General features: G+C 34.5%; 1 pseudogene; it reads left to right on the forward strand.

The window, feature by feature from the left end:
• Positions 1-327: 327 nt before the first annotated feature.
• On the forward strand, positions 328-800 carry LOC122739991 (annotated as a pseudogene).
• The last annotated feature ends 10,960 nt before the right edge of the window (positions 801-11,760 follow it).

Consider the following 11,760-nt stretch of genomic DNA (forward strand, 5'->3'; position numbering starts at 1 on the left):
CATAACATAACATATTGTGGCTGGCTTTAAGTGGGGTGGGACAATTATCTAGGCTGACTGACACCTTTACATGAATGCCACACATTTCTACAAATGTGTATATGACAGGAAATTGATGTCAGGGTATGCTGAACTTCACCAAGAATAATAGAGTTAACTTAATCTATGCTTAAAAGGGGCCTTCCCAAACTCATGATAGAGAAAAACAAAAGTATGCATGGAGCTTAGCTTTATGAAACTAGTAATAAGCTCTAAAGCTGAAGACATTTTTGAAAAATGGTATATAGCTTTTTCTCCAGCTCCACCATATTCCAGTGAGGTGCCAATATGACAAACACAAAAGGAAAAAGGGGAGGGACATGTTACATATTTTCTAGGCCCTTTAGAAAACATGGTGTTGTCTCTTTGGCTACATATATACGAATATACAAGAAAGGTGATATTGTAGATATCAAGGGTATGGGCATAGTTCAGCAAGGTATGCCCCACAAATGTTACCAGGGCAAGACTGGACAGGTCTATACAATAATGTAGGCATTGTTGTAAACAAACAGGTTAAGGGCAAGATTCTAGCCAAGAGAATTAATGTGCGCATTGAGCACATTAAGCATTCTAAGAGCAGAGATAGCTTCCTGAAGAGGGTAAAAGAAAATGACCAGAAGAAGAAGGAAGCCAAGGAAAAAGGCACCTGGGTTCAACTGAAACATAAGCCTGCTCCACCCAGAGAAGCACACTTTGTGAGGACCAATGGCAAGGAGCCTGAGCTGTTGGAACCAATCCCCTATGAATTCATGGCATAAATGACTAAAAAACAAAAAATTCTTGGAAAAAAAAAAAGAAAAAGGGTGTAAAATAAGCAAATAAGGTTGATTACCTCAAGAAAAATGTTTTGTATACCTGTTCTTTTCCCTGTTTAGATGTAAAAGCCAGCTAGTTTGCTTTTCCATTGGTTCATAAAAATTCAATTAGATACTAAGTTGAATATGAATCATTTTGCCAACTATCTTGGCTAGGGATTTTTAAAAAACAGTCTTTGTAAACGAGAGCCCTCATCATCTGAATATCAAACTTGTGTCAAGATAATGGAACTCAGAAGTTCGCCTGGAGATTGTTCTGGGCTGATTGAGTTGGGGAAGAGCAACTGACTGTTGTACTAGATTGTAAGCATGTCTGACTGGTACTTAAGGGTACTTTGACTAGTTTACTAGATTGTAAGCACATATGGCTGGTACTTAATGAATTTGAATGACACTAGCCAATCAACTTAAGGAAAATCCCATTTCTGGGAGGGGAGCAGGAAGCAGGAAGCAGATGCTGGAGGAGGGTTTTCCTCTTTTTGGCTGTGAGACATTGGCATGGTGGCATAGAACTTCAGAAGGGGGAGATTAGGAAGGCTAGATTTGCCAGGTTATAGGAAATCTGACCTCAATCTTTCCTTCTTTTCCTATTTTTTCAATAAAACCTTAAAAAACCTAAACAGTTTCCCCAAAAAACTGGGGGCACAGATTAGAACCCACATTTAGAATTTTAAATTATACACCCTTTGTCATTAGAGATATTGACTGTTTTTATTCATTAATATACCTAGCTTAGCAGTGATTTGTAGCATATAAAAGCTGGGAAGGGAAAGGTTAAAGAGGATGTGTTTATGTTATAAATAAATTAAAAATAATATCGCTAATGCATATTAAAATTAATATTATTTTCTACCATTTTAATTCAACTGTGTGTTTGCCTATAAGTTCAGTGTTAAAATTATGTTAACAATCCCTAAATGTTGTAGTACATTTGTGCTATTACTTAAAAACAATGAATTCTCACTTTCTTGTCCAGTATCTTTGCTATCCTATGTGCTCCTGAGAAGGTTATAGATGTTTCTTTTTACCTTCCTAACTGAAATGAAGTGGGAACAATTCAATTTATCCCTTTTATTACTTGGAGATGAAGGTATTTAAAATGTCATCTAGGTTTTCTGTATTTCTGTATAGACTTTGGAAACTATTTTTTAAAATTTTAATTAGTGATTCCTTTCTTTGATGTAGTTATTTTTGAAATTTTTATGTCTCAACTGCTTTTTCTTTATCACAGCTTCTCTCTATGACTGGAACATGTTTCACAATGTGCACAGTTTATGAAAAAGAAACAAAATTGATAAAAAAGGTAAGTAGGACAGAATTGTATGTAGCAAAATGTAAACATATCAGGAAATCAAGGAAGTCACATGGGAAAGTATGGAGATAATATTTGGAAGCAGAAATAAATGGAGTTAGAAAGAGAAGATATTTTGTTGCTGGGAGTATACTACAAGTATACTACAAGAAAGTGCAAATAGATTTGGAAAACAGATCATATATCATAATATTGATATAGGACTTCCATTATCCAAATATCAGATAGAGCTCATGCCCTGTCAAAAAGTAGACCAGCTAATAGCTTTCTGACTTGCTTTAATGATTTAATGATAATTTCGTCACCAACGAGAAATTATTCTGGATGTGATTTTCACTAACAGGTAGGAACTCATTGCTGGACTAGAAGTAGTTTGAACCTTATGGACAAAATGATCATTATTTCTTAGAGTTTGTGATGGAAAAGAGGAAACAAAGGCAGATCATAATTGGCTATGCACCCTAGATTTTGGAAGAGCCAATTTCAAATAGTCCTTCCTATGAAGAATAGTTAGGATGCCACAGGCAAAAATTCTGCAATGGAAATAGAGGGATCAGAAACTCTCAAGAATGAAATTCTAGGGACACAAAGGGATACAATTAAAATGAGGATAAAATGGCAAGTATATGAAGAGACTGATGCAGAAGGAATTCATCAACTAACTTGAGAATTTTTAAAGATATGCACTACAGGTATAAGCAAGGGCAGGAAAATAGAAGATAAATGTCATGTGTGGTCCATTTCTGAAAAAATTGCATCAGCTGTGCTAAAGTTCAAAATAATCTTAGAATGGCAAAGAAAATTATGCAAAACAAAAAGGATTTTGTTTTCCTTTTTTTAGTGTATTTAATGATGATAGGTAAAAGAAGGCATTCAAATTAAAGACAGAACTGCTTCTTCAGTTGGGCAGAACTATTATAGTTGTTGTGGGTTTTGGGTTTGTTTGGTTTTTTTTTTTTGTGGGGCAATGAGGATTAAGTGACTTGCTCAGGGTCACACAGCTAGTGTCAAGTGTTTGAGGCTGGATTTGAACTCAGGTCTTCCTGAATTCAGGGCCAGTGCTTTATACACTGTGCCACCTAGCTGCCCTCTTGGGCAGAACTATTTTAACAGAGAAGAGAAATAAGACCAAGATCCTCAATATTTATATTATTTTTATATGGTTATTTTCTCAGCCAAGAGAATGAACTTTGCATTGGAAATAGAATAAAAGGTACTAATAGACTATTGATACTCAAAAATAATTAAGAGACAGAAAGAGAGCACCTAGCCGTTCGTGAGTTCAAGTTACCTGGAGCAGGCAAACTACATCCTCAAATGTGGAGAGTATTGGTAGATATGGTTAGTGAACCGCTATAAGTAATATTTGAAAGACTATGGAGAAGAGAGAGATATTGAATGATGAGATGGTAAATCTTGCCCTGACTTGCAAGGAAGGACAAAAGAATAGACTGTAGGCTTGACTTGGATTTCTGGGTAAATTCTAGAATAGATTATTTTAAATAAAGGACAAGTAGAGAAGGCAGAATGCTGCATAAAGTCAGTGTGTTGCTGTTTTTCCTCAACTATTTGGGGTGTTTTTGTTGTTGCTATTATAAAATTCAATGGGGTTGGGGGAAATATAGAATTTACTAATGTAAAAAACAAAAAGCATCAAAAAATAAAGGACAAGTAAAAAAATAAGTTGCAATTGAGATAGGTTATTACACTGCTAGATCAGAGAACTATGGTAGATATGTTACCCATAAATTACACAAGCATTTGATGACTTATCTCAGACTTCTTGTAGCAATGATTGAGAGATATGAACTAGATTATAATACAATTAGCTAAAAACCATCAGTAATCATTATTTGCAATTAGGATAAGCTTGAAGCCTTCCTATTAAGATGAATTGTGAAACAAAGATGCCCACTATCACTAATATTATTCAGTATTGGATTGTTGTTTGTCATTCATTCTTTTTTTGGGAGGGGGGGTCACTAGGGATTAAGTAACTTGCCCAAGGTCACAGAGCTAATAAGTGTCAAGTGCCTCAGGCCGGATTTGAACTCAGGTCCTCCTGAATCCAGGGATGGTGCTTTATCCACTATGCCACCTAGCTGCCCCCTTGTCCTTCATTCTTGAAGAGGACCATGACATCAGGGCGATGTAATGACTTGCACTGAATTGGATTTAAATGAAGGAGGCCTGTTCAAGGTCAGCAACCTCACTCTCTCCTCCAGAGCCATCTGTCTGGGTCCAGTGGCAAAATATACATTATGATGACTTGAGATGGCCCTGAATGTTTAAGCCAATTGGGGTTGTGACTTGCCCAGTGTCATGCAGCTAGTAAGTAACTGAAGTAAAATTTGAACTCAGGTCCTCCTGACTTCAGGGACAATGCACTGTTCCACGTAGCTGCCTTCAGTATTGTACTGGAAATCCTAGCAACAACAATAAGAGAAGAAAAAAAATGAATGAAATAATAAACTATTTCTTTTTGCAGATGACATGGTGATATTCTTCGGAAATCCTAAAGACTTGACTAAAAAGTTACTTGAAGCAATAAATTTATTTTTTTCTTTTAAACAGTATCTTATTTTTGCCAATTACTTGTAAAGACAATTTTAATATTGATTAGGGTCACACAGCTAATAAGTATCAAGTGTCTGAGGCCAGATTTGAATTCAGGTTCTCCTTAATCCAGGGCCAGTGCTTTATTCATTGCACTCCCTAGCTGTCTCAATATTCATTTTTAAATAAAATTTGTATTTTCAAATTTTCTCCCTTCCCACCCTCCTCCCTAAGACAGTAAACAATTTGATATAAATTACATATGAACAATTAAATGTTTTAGCAAAGTATCAGGATATAAAATAAACCCACAGACATAATCAGCATTTCTATATATCACCAACAAAATCTTGCAAGAAGAGATAGGGAAAGATAGTCCTTTTACAATAACTTTAGACTGTAGAGAATACCTGCCAAAACATACCCAACAACTATTTGAACAAAATTTTAAAAGCCTTTTTATACAAATAAAATCAGATTTAAATAATTGGAGAAATAATAATTGTTCAAGGGCGGACAGGGCCAATATAATAAAAATGAAAATTTTACTTAAATTATTCTATTCTAAATTATATATTAAATGTTATTCCAACAAAATTACCAAAAAATTTCTGTGATAAAAATGAGTAATAAAATTTATTTAGAAGAAGAAAAGGTCAAGAATATCAAAGAAATCAATGAAAATGCAAACAAAGGAAGTTTAGCAGTACTAGACTTTAAGCTATATTATAAGACAGTAATTATCAAAACTGTGTGGTACTGAATAAGAAATTGAAAGGTAGAACAGTGGAACAGAGTAGACACAGTTTACAGCAGCAAATTACTATAGTAGCCTTGTGTTTGACAAGTGTAAAGACTTAAGTTTTGGGGATAAGAATTCATTATTTGATAAACAAAATATGTTGAGAGATCTGAAAAGCAATTTTACAGAAATGAAGCATTTACCAGTATCTTACACCATTTACCAAGGTAAGGTCAAAATGGATACATGACCGAGATATAAAGTTAAGTATTTTACGAAAAATTTTAAGAATTTGCAACCTACTGTTTATTAAATGTATGAATAAGTGAACAATTTATAAATGATCAAGAGATAGAAAACATTTTGAGGTATAATGGATAATTTCAATTACATTAAAATTTAAAAGGGTACCAATGTAGCCAACATGAGAAAGAAAATTGGAGCTGCTGGGATTATAGACAGGTTTTAAGATAAAGGTCCTGTAGGGGCAGCTAGGTGGTGCAGTGGATTAAGCACTGGCCCTGGATTCAGGAGGACCTGAGTTCAAATCCAGCTTCAAACACTTGACACTAGCTGTGTGACCCTGGGCAAGTCACTTAACCCTCATTGCCCTGCCCCCAAAATAAATAATAATAATAATAATAAAAAGATAAAGGTCCTGTGTCTCTAATATATAAAGAACATTGTCACATCTATAAGGATACAAGTCAATCCCCAACTGATAATTGGTCAAACAATATGAACAAGCATTTTCTAATGAAGAAATTAAAACAAGATATATTCATATGAAAAACTGCTTTATGCCATTATTGAATAGGAAAATACAAATTAAAACAACCTTGAGATATCATTTTACACCTATCTGATAGGTTAATATGATAGAAGGAAAAAGTGATAACTTGGAGGAGATATGGAGAAAATTGGTACACTAATTTACTGTTGGTGGAACTGTAATAGATCTAATCATTTTAGAGAGCAATCTGAGTTATTCTCAGAGTTATTAAACTTTCTATACCCTTTGATCCAGCAATATCACTATCATGTCTGTTTTCCAAGATGATTAGGGAAAAAGGAAAAGAACCTATATGTTCTAAAATATTTGTAGCTGTTTTCTTTGTGGTGACAAAGAACTGGAAATTGTAGGGATGTCCATCAATTGGGGAATGGATAAACGAATTGTGATATATGATCAAGATGGAATACTACAATGCTATAAGAAATGATGAGCTCAATGCTTTTTTAAAAATATGGAAATTTTGTATTAAATAATAAGAGCAAAATGAGTTGAATGAAGAGAATGTTGTATATTGTAACAGCAATATTGTTGAACAATTTTGAGCAACTAAGTAATTTTTATTATAATAAATACTACTCAAATTGATTACAAAGGACATATGAAGGAAGATTCTATCTGCATCAATAAAGAGAACTGATAAATAGAAGTGTATATAGTACAGTTATACATGCATGCACACAAATATACATATATTCATACACATATATATGTACAAGTATGTATACTATGGTTTTATTCACACGTATATATGTGCGTATATGTGTATATACATATATAAACACATGCATACACATATGCATAAACCATACATACATATATGTCCATGTCGATATAAACACATTTTTGCTCAATGGTAGCCATCAATATGGGAGGGGGATGGGGAAGAGAAGGGGGGAAAGAAATTTGCATGATTACTTTATTACATATTTAAAAGGACAAGCAAGGTGTACATAATAGGTTTACAGTTTCATGTACAAACTTTTTTTTTCTATTTTACATTGTTCTGGAAATGCTTGTTTTATTTTTTTAAAGTTCAGAAAAACAAACAAAAAAAAGAAATAAGAAACTGGAAGCAAGTTAAACAATCAGGACACTATTATACTTGTCTAAGTAGAAGACAGAATTCTAGGGTTGTTGGTACTATGCATGGAGAGGATGGCAGATGTAGACAATGCTGTGGATAATGGAAAAACTAGGCTAAATCCAAGAGTCAGAGATGAAGCCAAGAATTTGACCCTGCATGGAGAGACATGGTACTATCAGAAAAAGAAACAGAAAAAGGAAAAGAGGAGGAACAAGGTTTAAGCAGTAAAGATGATGAGCTTGCTGTGTACATATTGAGTCTGAGTTTGCAGTAGCACATCTCATTAGAGATAATCATTTTCTTAATAAAAATTTCTTGGCTTTACCAATGCTCTGCTCTTTTTTTCTCTATTTATCAGCAAAAGGTAAACATAAACAAGACTCACCACTATTAACAAGTAAACAAAGGCAGCAAAATGCATTTATTTTGAGACACAGTTAAGGTTAAATGACTTGCCTAGGGTCACTCAGCTTTAGGGCCAGTGCTATATCCACTAAACCACGTTCCTGTCCCAACCAAGTGTATTCTTGCACAATCAGTGCAAGAATGTTGTGCATCTCTGTGAAAAGAGAACGGGTTTATGAAATATAGACAATGTGAACTTAGGACAGAATGAATCAGTTGAACATAATAACTATTTAAAATAGAACTGACACCATATAGAATCCTGATGACATCAGTTGAGTTGTTTTTTTCCCCCTGGGAAGATAAAAGTTTCTCTAAGCATTATGTCTCTCAATTGTTCAGTGAAGTGTCACAACCTATCGTCTAATGAAAATATGAAGATACTGGTATGACACAAAATCTTAAAGAAAACAGTAAAAACAAACTTAATTTGCTGATGAATTACCAAAAATAAAACTTCACACTACAAGTTGTGGGGACATGTTTTTGTTTCTTTGGTTTGTTTGGTTAGCTATATGGTAGGAAAGAGATAGGTCAAAGAAGAGATAAGGCTACTGCACTGGGGTAATAGTAGTAGGAGATGATACAGTAGTAGTATATGGGACAATAAAAATGGATAGACTAGAGAATGTAGAACTACTCAACTCTAATTTTATTTTAATTTTCTCTGTTAAGGAGAATAATTTTGTGCTGGAAAGTACAGAACATAAATAGTTCATAGAGAAGTCAAATGCAAGAAAATCATGAAGATAGTGAGATAGCTGATTGAATTGGTATATTTGATTACTGATCCACTATAATAAGTGTTTTGGGAGAGGTAACACAAGACTAGAAAGTGACAAAGGTTCAAACGATCACAAAAGTGAAGAAAATAGAGTCTTTAAATTTGAGGTCAATGAGTCTGGTGTTGATTCCATAAAAAAATTATTGTTCTTCATCCTTTGTTTTTGAAGAGGACCAATGACATCATGGGATGATGTCTTGACTTACATTTGTACTGGACTTAAGTGAGGCAGAATTGCAAAAACTCATCAGCCTCACTGTCTCTTCTAGAGGCCTCAAAGTCTAGTGGCAGGAAAAAAGTTAGGATTGCTGGCGATTTCCAAGGATGTATTGGATCAACTTGGCATCTTTGAAAACTGACCAACAATTTAGCACCCCAAAGTACCTGTTTCAGTTGCCTTCATAGCCATTGGAATAGATTGTTCTTATCTGCCTATTTTTGAGTGGAAGTTTTCACATACTAGATATCCTCCTAACCTACTGACACGTTTGAGGCCTATTAATTACCCTCAGCCTGATTTAGCCTACCGTCCAAGACAGTTTTACCAGGGAGTGGCAGCTGTGTATGCTACTGATTCTTAGAGCCACAAGTAAGAGTTGGGAGATATATGAATGCAAAAGGTGGCTGAGCAGGCCAAAAAAGGGTTCAGTAATGCTTCACAGCAGAGGTACTAGTCTGAGAATATAGAAGAGGTCCTAGTCGCCTTTACAACACATGTATACTTAAGGCATTGCTTCCTCCTGTGTGGCATCTAATCATACAAAATTCTAGAATATTAGTAAAGCAATGGTTAGCAAATATCTAGAAAACAACATTTTTCTTTGATCACATGATTATGATGGAATATTGTTGTGCTATAAGAAATGACAAGCAGGATGATTTCAGAAAGGCCTAGAAAGACTAATATGAACTGATGTATAGTGAAGTGAGCAGAACCAGGAGAACACTGTGCACAGTGATAGCAATATTGTTTGATGAAGAATTATGAATGACTTAACTATTCTAGCAACACAATGATCCAAGATAATCGCAAAGGATTCATTATAAAGCATATTATCCACTTCCAAAGAAAGAACTATTGATTGAACACATGCTATTTTTTACTTTCTTTCATTTTTTCTTTTATTTAATTTTTCTTATACAAAATTACTTATATGGTAATGTTTTATTTAATTGCACATGTATAACCTATATCTGATTGTTTACTACCTCAGGGAGGGGGAAGAGACTAAGGAAAATAGGAATAGAATTTGAAATTCAAAACTTTGAATTTAAAAATGTTTATTATTATTATTATTATTATTATTATTATTATTATTATTATTATAAAAGAGTCTTAAAATAAGACAAAAAAGAATAGTAATACCAGATAGTAGATGAAATTTATATAGATTATAGCAAAGCAGTTGACAGAGGCATCCAGGCTACAATTGTGGATATGTTGGATATTTGGGCTAGACATTAGTTACAGTTAAGTCAATTTGGCATTATTTGAATAATTGAACCCATGGAGCTATCCTTAATGAATACATGTCAACTTAGAAGATGGTCTCTAATGAAGTGCCTGAAACATCTATATTTAGCATATCCCTCTCCAGATTGTACTCCTAACATTCCATGTTTTCTCTACTGTGCAAGAGAAATTTTACTTCATCCCTAGACTTCTTTTTTTCTGATAAAAGTATTTCATTTTTTCTAGTTAGATGTAAAAATAGTTCTCAACATTTGTTTATACAAGCTTTCCAATTTCAGATTTCTCTCCCTCCCTCCCCCCTCCCCTAGACGGCAGGTAATCTGATATAGGTGATATATATATATAAAACATTAAACATATTTCTTCATTAGTCATGTTATCAGAGAAGAATCAGAGCAATGAGGAAAAACCTCAAAATAGAAAAACGACAGCACCAAAAGGCATAGAAATAGTATGGTTCAATCAGCATCTCTACTCCACAATTCATTATTTTTTTTTCTGGATTTGGAGATCCCTTTCCATCATGGGTCCCCTGGAGCTCTTCTGTACCATTGCACTGGTGGGAAGAATCTAGTCCATCACAGTAGAACAACATGATGATACTGTGTACAGTGTTATTCTGGTTCTACTCATCTCACTCAACATCAGTTCATGCAAGTCCTTCCAGGTTTCTCTGAACTCCTCTTGCTCATTGTTTCTTACAGCACAATAGAATTCCATTACATTAATATACCACAAATTGTTCAGCCATTCCCCAATTGATGGGCAACCCCTCAATTTCCAATTCTTTGCCACCACAAAAAGAGCAGCTATAAATATTTTTGTACATGTGGGTCCTTTTCCCTTTTTTATGATCTCTTTGGGGAAAAGATCCAAAAGTGGTTTTGCTGGGTCAAAGCATATGCACAGCTTTATAGCCCTTTGGGTATAATTTCAGATTGCTCTCCAGAATGGCCAGATCAGTTCACAACTCCACCAGCAATGGATTAATGTTCCAATTTTCCCACAGTTTCTCCAACATTCATTATTTTTTGTTTGTTTTTTGTTTTTGTTTTTTAAGTGAGGCAATTGGGGTTAAGTGACTTGCCCAGGGTCACACAGCTAGTGTTAAGTGTCTGAGGCCAGATTTGAACTCAGGTACTCCTGACTCCAGGGCCAGTGCTCTATCCACTGCACCACCCAGCTGCCCCCATTATTTTTTTTTTGTCATATTAGCCAATCTGATAGGTGTCACGTGGTATCTCAGAGTTGTTTTAACATGCATCACTCTAATCAAAAGTGATTTAGAGCATTTTTTCATATGGGAATAGATAGCGTTTATTTCTTCATCAGAAAACTGCCTGTTCATATCCTTTGACCATTTCTCAATGGGGGAATGACTTTGATTCATATAAATTTGATCTTGTTCCCTATATATTTCAGAAATGAGGCCTTTATCAGAAGTACTGGCCATAAAAATTGTTTCCCAGCTTTCTGCATCCCTTCTAATTTTGGATGCATTGCTTCTGTTTGTACAAAAACTTTTTAATTTAATGTAATCAAAATCCTCCATTTTGCATTTCATAATACTCTCTATCACTTGTTTGGTCATATACTGTTCTCCTTTCCAAAGATCTAAAAGGCAGACTATTCTTGCCTCTCCTAATTTACCTACAGTATCACCTCTTATGTCTAAATCATGTACCCATTTTGACCTTATTTTAGTATAAGGTGTAAGATGTTGGTCTATGCCTAATTTCTGCCATACTAT

The sequence above is a fragment of the Dromiciops gliroides genome, chromosome 2 (genome assembly GCF_019393635.1).
Source record: "Dromiciops gliroides isolate mDroGli1 chromosome 2, mDroGli1.pri, whole genome shotgun sequence".
NCBI classification, from domain to species: Eukaryota; Metazoa; Chordata; class Mammalia; order Microbiotheria; family Microbiotheriidae; genus Dromiciops; species Dromiciops gliroides.